Genomic DNA, 17757 nt, shown 5'->3' with positions numbered 1-17757 from the left:
GATATCCATGTATTTTATTTTCAAAAGAGTAGTTGTAAGCATCCGCTTATTTTATTAAATTCTGTAGCTATCACAATTATTCCTCTGTGGGCTGACAGCTGGGCAACTTGAAGTTTCAGCTTGATTTGAAATGGCTGAGACATAGATTCCAAGGCAAAATAACCCCAGCTGCGTAATGGACATGCTGACAGAGCCTTTAACTAGGATGTTGTTCTCCACCTTAGCAAGCAGCAATTGTAATTATAGGTCAGGAAGGAGAGCTGTATTTCATGTGATTAGAACCTGTTTGCATTTCTCCTGGCTAGAAAACAGAGAGAGAGAAAGAGAGAGAGAGAGAGAGAGAGAGAGGAAGTACAGGGCATATGGGAGTTTAAACATCTATTCTATGCCGGATTTTGGGGGGGGGGGTTCAATTCTGTGAGAAAACAATCTTGTGAGAATGAAGTTTTGCCATTTTTGGAAATGTATATGAGGTGTGTGTGTGTGGATACCAGAAGAGTGATGGCGGTGACTTGTAGCACTAGCAGTGCACTTAGAAAAATCACAGATATTTATTAAAGTTTTCAGGCACAAGAGTGGGGGAGGGGCAGGCAAACCTGAGGGTTGCATTCTCTTCAGAGCAACCCTCGGGATGGGGTGTGGGGGTTACATGCTTCTGCTGTTTCGGGTCAGAGGCAAAAAATGGCAGAGCAACTGTAATTTTGCCCTTGTATAGTAGGCAAGTTTCTACACACGCCCCACACCTCTTTGTCCTTCATCCAGGCAAGCAAGAAGCATTACTAGTATTCCAGGACACATTACAGCCTTGTGAAAGCATTCAGGACCAGTCAGGGGTGTGGCTGAGGAGCAAGCATGACCGGGGGGGGGGGGCATGTACTGGGTGCCACAGAGGGGCATCTGTGAAGACTATAGAATGCGGACCAGAGATTATTTGTGAAATGAAAGAACAGTCACAAAAAAGCCATCAACCAACTTGAAAGGTAAGCTAAGACCAACACAAAGCCCTGCACCTGACATGTGATACTTTCTCTTAATTTTTCTCCCCTCTTTAATAATTTTTGAATTCAGATTATTTTCTTATTAATTGATAGGGAATGCTTTGTGGGGGAAATGTGGAATTTTTTTAATTTAATTTTTTGCACAAGGTTTGCTGCTCAGCCCTCATCAGAACACTAGGAAAGGTGAGGTGCAACACAGCTACAGCAGCAGTGCTGGGTTGTAGGCAGCTGCCAAACATGGCATTGATGATGCCAGGCCTGGTTATTCAGGTTTGGGGGGGGCAGGGAGAAAACTGATTGGAATATGATAGGGAAATGAAGTAGTTGCAGGAATAGCACTGGCTGCATTTTGACTTCTACTGTTATTGATTCAAACTTGAATTATGCAAAAAAACCAAAACCATCCTGCTTTAAAACTGTGTTGTTTTAAACAAACACATGTTTAAAGGAAGAGGTCAGCATACTTCTCCACAAAAATTCAATATAGATCTCCACAGCTGCCCACTAAACACCACAAGATAAATAAGGAATTGGATTGTGCCACTTAGGCCTTTGTTTATTTTTCAAACACTAATGCACAAAAGAACACTAAATGTGGGCCCCTTGAGGTCTCAGACCCATAGGCCTTACTTTCTGAGGTAAACATTATTCTTGAGTGTATTAAAGTACATGGCAAAAGATTACATAAGCAACAAATAAGATGAAAACAGCCATTGTGTGCCAGCATTTGCTTGCATTCTAGTCAAAAGAGTACCACAACGCGAACCTTTATTCCTGCTCTAAGCAACAGTCAAAAGTTAACAGCCATTCCTGAATTAGATGTCTCTTCGGGTTGAGAGGAATTGCTTCCTGCAGCAGAAATATGAGTATTACTTCTAAGCACTTGGGTTGTGCAGTACTTTATAAAGCCACATCTTCTTCCTTATATGGTTTGACTCACAACAGGCTCATCTGAGTTACTCCACAGAAAATTGAAAGAGGCATCGGTGGCCATACACATCTGAACAAGGGACTGAGTTCGTTATTATTTTATTCCACCTTTCCTCCAACAAGCTCAAGGTGATTTAATGTGTGTTCTATGGCATTTAATTTACTTCCTGTTGTAGTAGGGAGAATATTACTACCCACCCTGTACCTCTCAGGTATGGCACAGTTCCCACTAGCTTAAACAAATAATTAAGAAATGTGAATAAGAACCTGACAGGACTAGCCAGACTGTTAGGCCAAGTAGGGTGGTCACCTCAGGCAGCCAAAGTTGTAGCGCTTTTTTGGCAAAATTGCAAATTGCCATTTTTGAGCTATTTTTATGGGCTGCCATAAACGAACACACCCAGGCCACTAAGCCACCCTGCTGACATCTGCTGAATATACATGTGGGCAGAAGGCCCACTAGTGGTATCCCTGCTTGCAGAAAGCCCAGGATTCCTTGGATCCCAGACTGCTCTCACACCTGAGGCTGGCCTGCATTGGGCTCAATCTGCTTGCCCCCCCCCCCATTCATCATGAATGTCTGGGCTGCCAATGTGGTGGGTCTGGCACAGCCTTGAGTGCCAGCAGCAGTACACTGTTAGGATTGCTCTTGCTGGAGATGCCTGTCTATTCTGGGGTGAGTAAACTGTAGATGAGCGCAGATCAGCATAGTTTATCAAAGAACACCCCCCTCGGTCCATGGTGGTGCTTGTTTTAAAAAAGCAACAACCATAAATTCTGTTGTATATGAATAGGAAAAAAGGAAAGGGAAACATTCATTTTTATTTGCCTCAAAAAAATAGGAGGTGGCAAGAGGCGCAATAGAGAAAACTATGGATGAAAAAAGGAATCTTGCGCAGTTACGTGAGATACACTAGCAAGTAGCTTTATATGTCTTTATATTATTATTTCTAATATTAGTTTGCTGTTTCTCCATGAAAGCTGATTTATTTGAAATGTTATTACTTGAGAAACACCCTAATCTTTTTGTAATAATTCATATACTGGAGATTACAGTTTTGGAAGGCAGCCCAGCTCTGGCTCCAATCCTATTTATGGATTAAAGGATTTGAACAGCCTTGCAAGCTAGATCTCCAATAGCAAGGATAATGTAAACCTGGTTCCATATAAAATGCTTTTCCTCTGCAATCGTAACCCCATTAAAGGCAGATTGTTGGAGAGCACTGGACAAGAGGCCTTTTTCATTACAGCAGAAAAGGGATATCTTCAGCCCGCAAAGAGCAGGATTTTTCAGAGCCCTTATTAGGATCCCTCTCAGCCTTCTTTTGTGGTTAACTATGGACCTGGAAGGCCATCAAGGCAACTAATTACAGAAGCTTTGTGGCAAATTCTGAAAAATCTTTTGTGTGTCTTACCCCCAGGAAAAACAAAACAAAATGCCAATTGTTCCTTTGGGGAATCCCTAATAAGGAAAAATACCTCCTCAAACTGCATTTATTTTGAGCACTTGCCAGGAGATTGCAAAGGTGCAACATATTGTTGAAGATTTAGATGCTTCTAGTTAACTTCTGCACCAGGATTGTTTTCTGCTAAGATCAGTTCAAGATGCTGGTTTTATAATATGAAACCAGGTCAATGGTAGCGCATCTGCTTTGCATTCAGAAGGTCCCAGGTTCAATCCTTGGCATCTACAAGCCAGACTGGGAAAAATTTCCTGCCTCGAACTCTGGAAATCCCCTGCCAGTCAGTGCAGACATACTGAGCTATATTGACCAGTAGTCTGACTCAGTATAAGGCAGCTTCCTATGTTCGTATGAATCGTGTTTCTGATGCCAAGTGCAACTTTTGAGAGCCAGTGTGCTGTACTGGTTAGAGTACTGGAGAAGGACCAGGGAAACCAGGGTTCAAATCTTCATTCATCCATGAAGTATACTGAGTAACCTTGAGCCAGTCACTATTTCTCAGCATAACTTACTTCACAGGACTGTTGTGAGGCAGAAATGGGGGAGAGGTGTTCATATCACCTTGAGCTCCTTGGAGAAAAAGGGGGGTATAAATGCAACAAATGTAATGGTAAAAGCTTTGGCCCTGCATATGTTGGAGCCCATCTCCTTGACTCTTTTGCTGTCTTCCATTATAATTAGGCCAAGAAAATCTTCATAATGATGATTTCATCTTCGTGTCAAGCCTGCATAATGAGATTACCCAGGAAGGTCCTGTTGCAGGTAATTGAGGGATTCTCTTTCTCTGAATACTCACCAAGTGCAATTGTTTTCTGGAAAATCTGTATTTTCTTGTTTGGGTTGAAGCTGGTGGTGGGAAACTATAAGATATATTCATGTTGTTGCCACCTAGTAGCCAAAGGGCAGATTTGTTTATTCTGAAAAGTTTAAGACAGAGCATACTTCAGGGCTCAAGCTGTTTTCTGAGATGGATGCCAGGCTGAGTCGTGTGTGAACAGAGGACAAAATAAAACCAAGTTGCCATACTGTTACAGTTATGGAGGCTATACCAGCAAATTGATATGTTATACGAAATGCCACCTTCCCCGCTGCTCAAACGGGGCACTGTGCCTTTTACATTTCAAGAATCCAGTAGGTAGAAGCAAAAGGACAGTACGTACAATATTCTCTGGCACTGTGATACAGTGATAGAGAATGCTGCATCTGTAAAATTTCTGCCTGCTGTGAAGGCACAGAGTTTCTGCCAGGAAAAAAGATGCTAGGATGACCGAGACTGATGCTATACATTTCAAAACATTTGACCATCTGTTGATGACATCCAGTTTGGTTTCTTGTTATGATAGAATAGTGTGCCTGTGTGAGTGCAATCATGTGAGCGATAAACATGCATGTGTTCTCAAACACAAATGTTCCTTTGTCCCCCTATCCTGAGTGGCTACATGCACAAGGATTAATGTTTCCATCGAATAAATTAATGTTGGCGATCGTTCTTAGAAATCTCTTCAGCTAATAAAAAAAATAATTGGCAGTAGGTGAGTGCATGGAGAGGGTGAAGGAATTAAGAACTGCAGCATCTGCTTTTGGTCCTGAACTTCATGTATTAATGTGCAAGCTCCATACAGACAATCAGATGACTGTGCAGGCACTCTGGGAGAACAGAGACAATCCCTGTCCCTCCGCATTCACGAGCTCACTAACTATCCCAGTGTTGTGCTACACCTGTTAACCACATGTATAGTGGGAGGAGGGAGCAAGACCATGCCAACTGGCCCTGCTTCTGATATCACATTCCCTGCTGGACACTAGCACTGTGATATCTCTGTTTCAGAGAACATATGTAAAGAACCTATGTGCATATAGGTGCACATGTCACACTTCTTTTTATAATATTCCGTAAAATGTGTGGATGTTGGCGGGTAGGACCAGCAAGTGTGGTCTCATTTTCTCCTCTGCGCAGCGTAAAGATACAGAAGGGGCACCAAGTGAATAGGATTGAAAGGCAACAGCAACTCTAGCAATTTTTTGGCCCATAAAATGTGTCCAGGATTAGAAGGGTCTAAGGTACATATGCTCCTCGCAACAAATACAAGGCTGTGGGATAGACTTTGACAGAGGGAATGCTTTATTCAGGCAAAACTAGAAAAGAAATTACAGAAAGTCAAGAATAATTATGGGTCCTCCAGCAGCCAAGAAATGTTGGCATATTTTATTAAGCTCCCATATGGTGTAAAAATCTGTCTGTAAATAGAAGGTTGTGGGTTACTGTTTAAATAAAGAGGAGGGATGCTAAGACACCAGTTAAAGTTTTAAATTTCAGCTTTGTAATTTCAGCTTCTGCAAGTAGGCTACAATCTATACCTCTGTAGAGAGGATATGACAGGGCCCTGTTATTTGAATTGTGATCATTCAAACATTATGACGGAAAGAATCACTGACTAGGTTCCAAAACGCCATGTATTTTGCATGCAGAAGCTTTTCCATTCTCTGCTGCAGTGGCAGACCCTGCACTTTTTCCAACCAAGCCCCTAAAAGGTTGGGGGCACCATGGGGCAAAAGTCGCTTTCACTGGACAGCACAAATAAGCTTACCACCATTACTCAGTATCTGCACTGAAACACTTTGGATTCCACCCGTCTTTGCTACCTATGTAATTCTGATCAGGCTGTCATGATGATGAGTTCATAGACTGATTTAAAGTATCCTGAATGGGCCATTCAGTGAAGAATATACTGCCCAGAGGCTTGTGGTTGGAGCCTGTCTCTTGATTGGAGCCTATCCTCCCATGCTGTTTTTAAAAGATATATTATACAGAAGAACATATGAGATATACAGTGATAAATGAGTTTGCCTCCATTGCCAGAACTGGACATAGACTACCACTTTGTGCCAAATGGTCTCTTGCAAATGTGAGAGAGCTTGCTCTGCCGTTAATACATCACCATGACTTACAAGCAGAAAATTCTTCATTTTATTCCTCCTTTGTATTTCAAATGCACCCAAACACTACGGCAGACAAAATGATTCTGTTAATGCTCCCTAAATGCGTCTGTAATCATTCATGCCGTCTTTTGATGCAGCCATGTTCTGGCTGACAGCCCAAATGTTTAATGGAGTCTCAGATGGAGCTTTGATGGGCATTTGCATGACTTAGGATGTTTCTGAATGTAAACAGAACCAGCATGGTATCCCTACTTGCACATGCACATGACCCCAGGAAAGAAATCCTAATTTCACTTCTTCTCTGAGTAAGGGGGCTCTTAAACTTAGGCAGGGGGTGGGCTCTTAAACTTAGCCAGATGGAGTCTGTTTCCAAGCATTTTTTCTGTCTGTCTAACCAGGGGGAAGGTGGGTGGAAGCAACCTTTCCAAGACTTAGTGAACACTTACACACACGGCAGGGGGTTCTCTAATCACCGCGTTGTGCAATACAGCAAAAGGCAATTGATCTAGCTTGCAATTAGATGCTTTTCAAAATATCTTGTATGCTTATTAGAATGACGATGAAGGACAAAAAGGGTGAAAGTTATTCCTGTGCAAAAGACAAAACTGATGCTCTATTGATCTTTCCAGTTCACCATGCAAAACTTCATTCTGGGTGTTCCTTGTTCATGCCAGCGAGTCAAACAAATGTTGTGTTTGTTCAGTTTGGAAGAACATGGGTTCCATTTACCTCAGCAATGTATAGTCCCCCAATGAGTGCTGAGAAAGAGAATTCATTCCCATCCTGTCTCCAAAATCAGATTTATTTTAATATGTTTTGAATATTTAGATCCTACCCTTCAACAGGATTCTCAGTGTATCTGATAGTGTCCTGTTTGAAATACAAAATGCAGCATGCCAATAATATAACATAGAAAATACAAGATAAAAATATAGCTGGTAAAAATGCAGCTGCTGCCTAAAACCCCACTTTGCAGTTAAAAATGATTTAAGCTGAACAAACAAATAAATGAAGAGGCCTGGGAAAATCTGGAGCAGCTTTTGGGGTGGTGCAGGGCACACACTGAGCGGAGGAGAAGGGGGGGTTCTGTTGCGCCAGGGAAAGTTGTTCTACAGAACATCATGGAAGAATGGATCGGATGTCACAAGGGGAGTTCAATGTAATGTCTATAGAAAAATGTGTAAAAAAATGAAAATTCAATAAATCAAATAATTAAGAAAGCGGGGGGTGGGGAGTTGTTCTAGTTGTGCAATTGTTTAGTTATTGCCCCTTAAATTTGGCTGAGTAGCATACTGGCAGCCAGTGCAGGTCTTTCAGCAGAAGTGTTGTATGCAATCTATGGCCCATGCCAGACAACAATCGCGCTGCTGCAATCTGCACTAGCTGCCCATTGACCAAGATGCTGACTATATATAACAAACTATTATGGAATAAAGGGATACAGTGTATAGCAAGCAGAGAAGAGCCTTCTGTATAAGAATGAAGAGGGCACAAGTGCAGCAGTCCTGTGTGTGAGAGGAGGGATGTAATAATGGCACAAATGTGCCCACTTTTATCTGTGAAATGTTGAAGGGATATGTAACCTAAGAGAATCACACTATATTTTCACTGGCTTCTTTTTGTCCCCAAATTAAAATTCATCTACACACTACATGTGGTTCTGTGGCTCTTTCCCCATCCCCACTGGCTCTGGGAGGCTGAAACCTTAAGCAGAGGACTGAATAGGGGATCTCCAGAAAGGGAGAAAGTGTGTTGCATAATCCACTTCAGGAGATGACTATAGCTCAGTGGTAGAGCACATGCTTTGAATTATTTTGTTTTATTTTACTTATTCATTTAGTATATTTATGAGATGCCTCATAAAATCAATTCTCTAGGCATTGTACAAATAAAAGAACAAAAACAATAAAACCACAATAAACCTAAGAGAATGTCATCAGAAAACCCAAAAACCAAATGTAAAACTAAAACAGCTACCAAATACATAAATATTAAATTCACCAATGGATACCACAGGGACTTAAAAGGCCTGGTAAAACATAAAAGTCTTAAGCTGATGTTGCAAAGACAGCAATGTGGGCACCATACAGGCCTCCTGAAAAAGAACATTTCATAGCCAGGGGGCTGCCACTGAAAAGGCCCTTTTCTCTCATGAATGCAAACTGGCCATGTTAGACTTGGTATAAGAAAGTTGCCTGTATTCCTCTACCCTTTCCTTGCCAGCCACTTAAAACTCATCCACGCACAATCATACCTCAGCTAATTTCCTATCCATGGGCAAGAGATGAAAATATGGATTATTAATCTTTTCCTATGTATGAAGAAAAGCTGCCTCAAGGTGGTGTGATGTTGAGTGGACCTTGTCCGGTAGGAAAAGTATTAAGTAGCTTTTCTGCCAGCCCTACCTCACCCACTCTGTCTCTCCTCCTCTTCTTCCTTCTAGCCCACTACCACATGACTAGACTCCCCTATGCCCCTAATTAGAGACAAATTTTTGGAATTAAATAATTCCCATCTTCAAAAACAGCATTATATGTTCAGTATCAATGGTAATCCTATTGTGTACATTCTGTTTCCAATATCTATGACCACAGAATCATCTGTAATGGATTCAGAAATAGATCAGAATACCAAATTTGTATTAATGTTAATGGGCTATTTTTCAAATTAGTTTTATATCATACAAACCCTATTATTGTGGGCTGTTCACCCATTCTTGCCCAGCACTACATAACTGTAAGAATGAAACATGATGCCTTGGACAAAGCTCATACAAAGGGAGGCTTTCAATTGAGAAACGTTTGATCTGTGCATGCCATTCTTGCAACAACCCCCCACTAAACTCCACTCTCTAAAATGAATACATTTGGTGGAATCATTTGCTTGAATTTGCAGGGAACCTGGGGGTCAAACTGGACAGGAAAGATCCATCCACGTGTATTGTGGGGCTTCCCCCATGTATAAAGCAAGATTGGGGGGGGGATGAAAAAGGCTTCACAAGTGAGCCTTCCCAGAATTATTGTTCCATGTTCTGTTGCTTCAAGTATTTTGCTGCCGAGCTTGGCTTCCTTTTGTTATCTCAGCCGGGTTAGAACAACAGGTGATAGGCAGCTAACCTGTCCTGTTTCCCAAGGATTTCCACTTACTCAATGGGACTTCCTCCCTCTCCCCCACCCCACTGTGCCTTCCCAGCATCCTCCCCAAATCTGCTCCAGTGCACTGAGGGAACCCCAGAACAGGTTTAAGGAGTCCTATTGTGCAAGCAGAAATCCTTCCACTGATATGAGGATTACGTAGTAATACTTTGGATACTGTCCTGGGTGCCTGGGGCAATGAAGCAAAAGTAGAAGTGGTCTCTCCCTTTGCCTGTGGGCCAATTTTCATGCTAAAATAAAGCCCTCTCCTTGCTTTATATGTCAACACAGAAGGTACATGAGCAATAAACATGGCTGTATTGCCACATTGACTTTGGTCCTGAAATAATAACCATGGATAGTGGTAAACTATATCACTGGTTCCTCAAAAGCCACCTAATGTCTCATTAGGACTAAATGAACTGTGTATTGCAGCCTCAAGTGGCTAATTGAGCCCTTTAAATGTCAAGAAAGGAAAATACCATCTTACGAAGATCTATCCAATCTTTTTGCTTATGTCGCTTAAAATAATGCATGGCAAAACCAAAGCAGATACCATTACAAACTGTCCTGCACAAGTTGCTCTCCTCTAAACTCAATTCACGCATTCAGAAGCTTTCACCCTTGTGCTTTATGGTATATAATCTAGGATAGGGGTCTCTAGCATGGAAACATTACCTCCTATGGTGCTTGTGAAAGGTCTCATTAAATATCCCCTTAAAAATCTACAATGACCATCTTCTGGTATTCCTGTCTGCATATGGGAGGAGCCAGGGGTGACTCTATTGTGAGACAAAATGAGGTAATTGCCTTGGGTGGTGGGGGTGGCATATTTGCATGCCCAGACACCCTCCCCCCCACTTCCTTGCAGCACCAGCCCAAGAAGTTATCCAAGTGCCAGCTATCCAGATGGGACATGACTCCCTTGAGCCTTCCACTCTCTGCCACTGCCATAGCCTCTGTTTTCTCACCTCCCATCCCTTGTTCGTTGCTTTGCTGCTGAGTGCTGGCCACATCTTGAACTCCAGCTCTTGCTCTGAGGAGAGGCTGAAGGTATTCCAGAGGAAGGCATTCTGGGCAAAGTGGCCTACGAGATTGCCTGCCCTACAATATCTAGAAATTCTCTTTTGAATTTAGTTAAATATTTAAAGCTACTAAAGTAACTTTAAACTTAGGATTGGGTTGCAAAGCGTATTGAAAAGCATCATGGATCACATTTAGTGGCAAACTGCAGGGAACTGCTAGATCCAAAAGCTGTGACCTTCAATCAGTGTTGCCTAAGCATATTTAAACTGTTCTGGGACCTTGTGGTGGGTAAGAAACATCACCATCATCATATTGTGTATTCTTTAAAGAAAATTCAATGGTTATATATTTTGTAAGTATAGTGGATAGGCCTGTGGTAATTTTGCTAGTGGGGGTGTGGAATCAGTCCACTTTCAGCAGCTTATTTTGCCTGGTTTTTTAAAGTACAAAACAAAACAGAAAGTTGGTATGTTCTGTCTCTTGAATAAGTGCGGAGAGTAGTGTTCTACAGAGATTCTGTCTTGGCAGATTGGAAATCATAAAGCCATTCTTTGCAGTGTCTACAGAGGAATCACAGGCCGATCTTGATAAATAAAATGTGACATTCATAACACACCAAAAGAAAAGAAAGATAAAGGATAAGAGCCTTAACATCATTGCTTTAAAAAGCATGGTGATAAATAAGGGATATTATAATTCAGAGTCACTTGTTGGGGAGGGGGATATAATATTGTCTGAGAAGAAAGATGGATCATCCAAGTTGTTTGCCTGACAGTAAAATAATGGCTATTGGATGAGATGTTCAGTAGCATAGCAGAAAATCAGTGTTAAAAGAGAAGACAATATCCAGATAGGCACAGTATTGTACAGTTAGTATCCTGTTCGTGTATTGAAAAGAAGTGGGTGCACAAAGAAGGAGGAGATAAATGGGCAGAATGAGATGCTGAGCCTGGGTACAAATGTGTTTTTCCCTTCACCTCCAAGATAGGCATGTAGTGTAGAAGGTTATGGGTTGTGGTATGCCTGTGTAAAGTTTTTTTAAAAATACATTTATGTATACATATCACATGTGTTAATCCCTCTTTAAAAAAATGATTTTTACAAGCAGTTGTAAAACTGATGTAAACTGATGTAGACTTGGTTTGTGTGTGTTCATTCTTTGGTTCCAAATGATGACATGGACACTAACCAATAGGTGTCACCAACAGCCATACACTCCATTGTTGAGTTATGCCACTCTTCATCTCCCATTTGAGAAGATGGATTGGATCTCCCCAGGTTCAGCCTGAAGAATAACAGAAACCAGCAAAACTGGTTTTAGCAGAAACCATCATGCAATGTGTGTGTGTGTGGGAACTATTGTGTTGAGGATAACGAGGGCACTGGCACACAGATTTCTACATTATTTAGAATCATAGAACCATAGAGCTGGAGGGACCTTGCAGGTCACATAATCCAACCCCCCTGCTCAGTGCAGGGTCTGCATTTCAAGTTGCAACCATAGCATCCCTGACAGGTGGACATAAATCCTAGGGAAAATGTAATGAAGTGGCAAGACTGCATAGGAGATAATGGCAATCCCCCCCAACCCCCAATACTACAAAACATTATTTCATCTCCCCAGATTTCATATCCAAGGAGCAGTCCATGGCAGGATTTATCGGTCCAACGACATGTGTACGGTTTGATGACAATATCAAACAACACTTGCCTTACTCTTCTATAGAGGAAAAAATGCTTATATTTGACATCTACTTGTAATGGCTTGCAGTTTGCACTCATTTCAGAGTCTGGAGAGCTGGGTGGGTGTGAAGGTCAGAAGGTGGTGCTACAAGAACAGAGGAGTCCATCTGGCAGTGAGAGTGGGACAATGTGATGTGTGAAGCTGCTCAATGATTTGATTGGCAGGCAGGGCTGTGGCTCCACCTGGTCCGGCTGTCTAGCAGCAAAGCCATCCCAGGAATGCCATTGCCTCTTCCATTCTGAGCACTGGGAGTCACGGAAATTTCTCTCTGTAAAGCTTCTGTGAAACTGCTAATGGCTGTAGACAAAGCCAGCTTCTGACGACTTGGACTTCACTTACCAGTTGGTCCCTTTCATTATCAAACAAAAACTCGCTCAACCATCAAAGTTATGCCAGCTGGGCAGTAGGGATTGTGGGGGAAGGGGGGGGGAGAAAGCTTCTTCCAACAAACTCTAAACAAATCCCTTTATTGGGGTGGGGGTAGGATTCTCAGCTGCCCACACAGTTGGCCCAACAAAAAATCAGTTTCTCACCAGCCTGAGGATAGCTACTGCATGTGTTGGTAATACCTCTTTATAGTAAAAGGAAGAAAGCTGAAACTACTACAGTAGTTATTTGGTCTAGGATAGTCAATATTTCAGCATGCTGCCATTAGCAGTTTTGCAAGCATTTTAGCACACATCCAAACAGCAGAAACAGGGTTGTTACTATTAAAAAAAGAAGACTATATTAAATATATGCCTTTTGCCCTTTATATGTTCTTAGGTTTTCCAGTCCTATCTAGTCCTACAGTGGCCAACCACATGCCCATAGGAAGCCCATAAACAGGATATGAAGGTGACTAAGGACTTCCTTTAGTTATCAGGTTGGATACTGTGAGAACATGATTTTGCTCTGATCCAGCCTGGTCTTATTATGTTGTTATGAGGGCATAGCTTCCTCCTGTTCTTTTATCCAGAGCAACTGGTATTCACAAGCATCCTGACACCGATCCTACAGCTAACATAAACTCATCACTATTAGCCATTGATAGCAATATTGTTCATTAATGTTTCTAATTCTGTTTAAAAACCATCTGACCTAGTGGCTATCATCACATCTTGTGGCAGGAATTCCACAAGTTAACTATGCACTATGTGAAGGAGTAATTGCTTTTGCCAGTCCTGAGCCTCCCACAATTCCGCTTCAAATGATGAATTGTTCTAGAGCTATATTATTATTTCATTGTGAATTTAAATGGTTTTTAACTGCCCTGAGTGGTATACGGGCACCAGAAGGGTCTGCAGATTGCAGATCATGGATGAGATGATTTGGAGAATGGAAGGAAGAAGAAACTCCTCAACCATCTCAAAAGTAAGATAAGTGCAACCCCACCCATGAGAATTTAATCAGCATTTTCTTTTCCCTTTGATAATTTCAAATGCAATTTCTTTTTTCACTTATTGATTGAGAATGGTCAAAATAATGTGGGAGAAATTTTCAACATAGCAGTACTTCCAATTTGATGTCTCAAATTGACAATGACATTCTGGAAACATCAAATACAAGAATGTTCTAAGTCTGATGGTTCATATAATAGCTATTGCTGACTCCAAGAATAGCTAAAATGATGTGATATTTTGCAGTGTGATCAAGAAGACATTGACAGCTTGGGTTTCTTGTCATCTCTAAATTGGACAGTAGTGAAAACTGTGTCTCTGGGTATCCTACTGAGCTCAGGGGTGGAAACCAAAGACAGAAACGATGTTCTTTTGCAGAGTCAACCCCACCCCACAAATAATAGAGTTATAGAATCAAAGAGTTGGAAGAGCCTATTTAGTCCAACTGTGCCAATACAGGAAATCAACTACTTGTCTTAGTTCAGTGGTAGATCATCTACTTTGCATGCAGAAGGTCCTAGGTTCAATCTCCAAGATCTCCAGGTAGGACTGAGAGAGAATCCTGTCTGAAATTCTGGAGAGACCCTGCCAGTCGGTGTAGAAGATGACACTGAGCTAGATGGACCAGTGGTCTGACTAAGTTTAAGATGGTTTTCTATGTTTCTATCCAACTTCTTCTTAAAAACCTTTAATTAAGATAGGGTCACCACCATGTGAAGGAATCTGTTCCACTACTGAGCAGCTCATGCCATCAGGAAGACCATCCTGATGCTTGGTCTAACTGGTTTTTCATGTCATTCAGGCTCAACCCTCTGGAGCAACAGGAACCAAATTTGCTCCATCATATTTGTGGCAACCCTTCAGATATAACCTCTTAAACATCTTCACACCCACCAACTTCAGTTTTTCCTCATTGGATTAGGGATCTGTGGACTCAACTCTGAAATTCAACTGTGATTCACTTGGGTTGCCACCTCATATCAGAAGGGGTGTGGCCTGGGGAGTGTGGGTGTGACTTGGGGTAGAGGCATGCCATGGGAAGAGTCCTGAGGGCGAGAGAGAGAGAGAGAGAGAGAGAGAGAGAGAGAGAAAGAACTAGAGGGCCTAATTTGGCCCTTAGGTCTGAGGTTCTTGAGTGACACCAGTGCTATTTTTCTAGAAAAAGTGGTGCCAGAACTCACCATGAATGCCTCCCTTGTTCTCTTATAATTGCAATGGCACCCACCTGAGCAGTGTTGAAACTGAGTTCCGGCTGAAAAAAGCCCTGAGCGACACCATCAGTTACATCACAGTTTTTAAAGGAAAACATCAGAGACTCAGCACCTGCCACTTGCATTACACAGCAGGATTTGCAGCAGGAGTGTGGAAGAGTTTATGAATGGATTTTTCTGCCTAATGCATTCTCACATGAAATGACAATCTAAAAAAAAAAAGCATTTAAAATCCTACAATGCAATCCAGTCTTCAGTTGGCTGGGGGACTTACAACAAATTCAAACACCTGTGTAGCAGAGGAATGCACCTGCTTACTTCATTGCCGCTGATCAGTCTGAAGGTTAGGACACTGTTTCTATTAAAATAAATAGGGTTGTTGTTGTTTTTAACCATGAAAGGATTTTAGTTCTGTTGGAACAACAAAACTGGATTTGTACATTTTCTGTATGAGTATTCAGCAAAGCAAGGCCACTCAAATGTTAAATCATATAAATTCACTTAATGACAGGCTGCAATCCTAATTACTTTTACCGAGGAGTATTCCATTGAACTCAGTGTGGCTGATTTCTGAGTAGACATATATAAGATTGCACTGCATTACTCTGATCTGTCCTCCGGGAAAGGAGATTATGATGATTATGCCTTATTACCTGCCCTTCACCATCTAACTTCCCAGGTTACAGCAATTAAAACACACCATAAATATTAAAGCACAATGTTACACAATATTTTAAACAATATAAAACAACTGTGTACTGTATAACTGGATAATGAATATGTAGGAGGGCAGTATCTGGACAATAGGCTTCAGTCTCATCCCTGCTTGCTCATCCTGATGTATGCATATACTTCTGAAGAGAGTCTTCAGCATCAGATGATTTTTCATGCAGCCTTCCCCAACCTAGTAACCCCCATGTGCATTGATACTACAAAACGCCAGGAATCTACAGCTGTTAAGGGACACATTATTCAGGCAACATAGGTATGAAATGGCATCATATATTGTGACTAGTTCCAGCTCCATCACTGCCTTAGAGTTAGATGGCAGATGGATGAACCTAAGTCTAAGATATGTCTGTTCGCTGGAATAGATACATGGAGTCTATGATACTGAAGCTATAGAATCATAGAACTGTAGAGTTGAAAGGGACTCCTAGGGTCATCTCCAAACCCCTGCAATGCAGGAATCACAGCTAAGTAATCCCTGACAGATGGCTATCCAACCTCTGTTTAAAAACTTCCAATGAAGGAGAGATGATCACTTTTTGTGGTAATGCATTCCATAGTCCAACAACTCTTACCACCAGAAAGTTGTTCCTATGTTTAATTGGAATCTCCTTTCTTTTAACTCATTGGTTTGGGTTCTACCCTCTGGAGCAGCAGAAAACAAGCTTGCCCAATCTTCCATGTGACAGCCCTTTAGAAATTTGAAGACAGCTATCATTTCACTCTAAGTCTTCTCTTCTCCAGGCTCAGCATATTTAACTCCCTCATCTGTTCCACATTACAAGTGCCCAGCTGACAACAAATGCCATCTACCTCCCAGGTTTCTTCTTATAATGGCAGAATACAAGTCAGATAACTCAGCCTTAGCTAAGTCCCCAGAGGGAAACAAGGGGCCCATTGCCTCCATCCCCAGGATGAACCATAATTTCCAGCTTTCCCAGATTTTTTAAGAGAGGGAGAAGGTTCCTCGCATTTGTAGAACATGAGATAGGAAAAGTGTACAGCCACTATTCTTAGCTTTTTTTGGTGAGAAACTAGCCTGTTCTCTCTCGGTATTTTTCCTTTGCCACCCCTGCTGGAAGAAATCCTGCAGACACCCATGCCTATAAGAAGAGCTCTGCTGGATCAGATACAGTCGAGCATCCCATCACCCAAAGTGGCCAATCAAATATCTCTGCAGCCCAGTAAGGCTGGTTGAGTTGAGAAATGCTAGCTTGCCCAAGGCTTATATAAGATGAGAAAACTATAAAGGTGCTGGATTTTTCACAGCGAAGTTCAACACTCTGACCAATATATATCACATTTGCTATTATATTATATTTATTTATTTAAAAAAACTGTTGTGAAATGTGCAAAAAAAATGTTTTTATGTTGCTCCAATGCTTCAAGTAAGAGCAGTAAGACTAATGTGTATCCACTAAAACAGTAAAGAACTTTGTACCTTTAGGAAAAAATATGTCTTCTCTGCTTCATATATTTTTAATTTCAAATTAATTGAAAGAACATTTATCAAGGCCTTAGTAGGAAGGAAATTAAATATTTTATATTAATGGAAGTATTCCTATGATACAAAGTTTGGAAAGCTTTAAAGAATAATTTCTGTTTAATAAATAATAAAACTACACTGGTCATTTAGGTGTACAATTAAATCCTCATTAAAAAGGTATACATTTATCATATTCTAGCAATAAATTAAATAGACAATTCTCCACTATAATTTTATGAAAGCTAAACAAATCTGTATTTAATGGCTGGAAGATGTGTAATCAGCATAATTGTCTTCTTAGCTCTAAGTGCAGTCTTTATTGGTTTCATGTAATTTAGAAGTATGACCTTTATTATGTCTTCCAAACTCAGCAAAACCTCCCTGTTTGTTTTTTAGCTGCAGGCATTTCTTTCCATTGCATTAATAAAATATTGAGTCCCAGGGATGGTTGTACACAAGAGAGCAGTCACAGTATATGGCAGCAAGAGTTTTCCCCCTCAGATGTCTCTCAGATACTTAGGTCCCTGCCATACCCTTAATCCTCCACATACTGTATTCACTATTGTATCATGGGATTCAATAGGCGGTATTCCCAGATAAATATACTTATTTATTTGTTCATTTTGTACTCATCTCTTCTCAAACAGGCACCATGTTTGACTTACACAACAAACCTGTGAGGTAGGTTAAGCTGAAAGACTGATTTGCCCTAAGCTA

General features: G+C 41.2%; 1 long non-coding RNA gene across 2 annotated transcripts in view; it reads left to right on the top strand.

Moving 5' to 3' along the window:
- Window positions 1-910: 910 nt before the first annotated feature.
- The window catches only part of LOC310764208, an 88401-nt gene continuing 71554 nt past the window's right edge, over window positions 911-17757 (top strand). For both annotated transcript variants that reach the window (XR_014549066.1, XR_014549067.1), the window contains exons 1-3: window positions 911-980; window positions 1944-2057; window positions 4073-4153. This is a non-coding gene — a long non-coding RNA (uncharacterized lncRNA). The remainder of the gene's footprint in view (window positions 981-1943; window positions 2058-4072; window positions 4154-17757) is intronic.

The sequence above is a fragment of the Podarcis filfolensis genome, assembly GCF_964270895.1.
Source record: "Podarcis filfolensis genome assembly, chromosome: 6".
Classification (NCBI taxonomy): Eukaryota; Metazoa; Chordata; class Lepidosauria; order Squamata; family Lacertidae; genus Podarcis; species Podarcis filfolensis.
Note: the sequence above shows the minus strand (reverse complement) of the source record. Positions and strands in the feature narration are given on the sequence as shown.